This window comes from Coregonus clupeaformis, unplaced genomic scaffold (assembly GCF_020615455.1).
Source record: "Coregonus clupeaformis isolate EN_2021a unplaced genomic scaffold, ASM2061545v1 scaf3423, whole genome shotgun sequence".
Lineage (NCBI taxonomy): Eukaryota > Metazoa > Chordata > Actinopteri > Salmoniformes > Salmonidae > Coregonus > Coregonus clupeaformis.
Genome location: NW_025536877.1, coordinates 32628 through 33693, shown reverse-complemented (window position 1 = coordinate 33693; position 1066 = coordinate 32628). Strand labels below are relative to the sequence as shown.

Here is a 1066-nt window from a genome sequence, read left to right as displayed (position 1 = left end):
CCACAACACCTAAGGTCCCGGCGGCCATGGCCTGACAGCGCTGCGGCGCATAGGGCGACGCGCCTAGGGGGGAGTCTCCTCTGGGCCCCGACGGACGGGTACGGAGTCGATTCAGGAAGAGCAGCAGGAGGCTTTTTTTGATAAGGACTCACCCCGTTCTTGTACAAAGGACCGAAGACAGCTTTTTAACAAAGTGACTTTTGACAGGCTTTTCATGTCTTAAAAATGTTTTAACTTTGTTAAATCATTTATGCACATTTTAAATGGCTTTTAGTAATTGGCTTTTACAAGAATGGGTACTTTTATGTATGATTGTTTTATTGTTTTAAATAAACAACTATGTACCGTTTTTTATGTTATAATGTACCTTTTCAAAAAATCATCGTGGTAATTGCTTTTACTGTAACAGAGCTGGGTTTTTGGGACTGAGCCCTTGGGCAAGGTTTTCTCGGCTGTGTTTTCCTCTTTGTTTTTATCTAATGTTAGCTCTGACCATGTTTATTTTCTGCAAATGGAGCTGTGGTAAAGAAATGTTACTCATACAAACTCTTCAGAACAAAACCCACCTCACTGTTCTTTAATATCTGATACGTCCCCTATCTGGGGACCATATATTCAATTGATTTTTGGAACAGGGAGATGGAATAGGGGCTTGCTCCATCCACTCCACGCATCGACCTGGTATTGCAGTACCTCCAGGAACTGTGCACCCCCTCTCATTGTAAAGATAAAGCAGGCAAAGACAACAGAATTGCTTTGTTAAATTCCATTACGATCACAATGTATTTTATATTTTCACGTTTGACCATCTTCATCTCAATGTCAATGATGGCTAGAAAGTGATGGTCAAGTCAGTCACTGCTATATTGACTATGATAGCTGATGTGAATGGTGCGTTAATCATCTAATCAAATCAATGTTTATTCGTCACATGCACAGGATACAGGGTGTAAATGGTACAGTGATATTGCTTTAAAGACAATGCTTTAAAAAAATCTTGGCATAGATTGGGAGTTGATCAACGTTGGGAATAACCACTTTTGACTGTTACAAAGTAACAAATTTG

General features: G+C 40.2%; 1 pseudogene; it reads left to right on the top strand.

Moving 5' to 3' along the window:
- The first annotated feature begins 544 nt into the window (after window positions 1–544).
- On the top strand, window positions 545–715 carry LOC123489896 (annotated as a pseudogene).
- Window positions 716–1066: the final 351 nt, after the last annotated feature.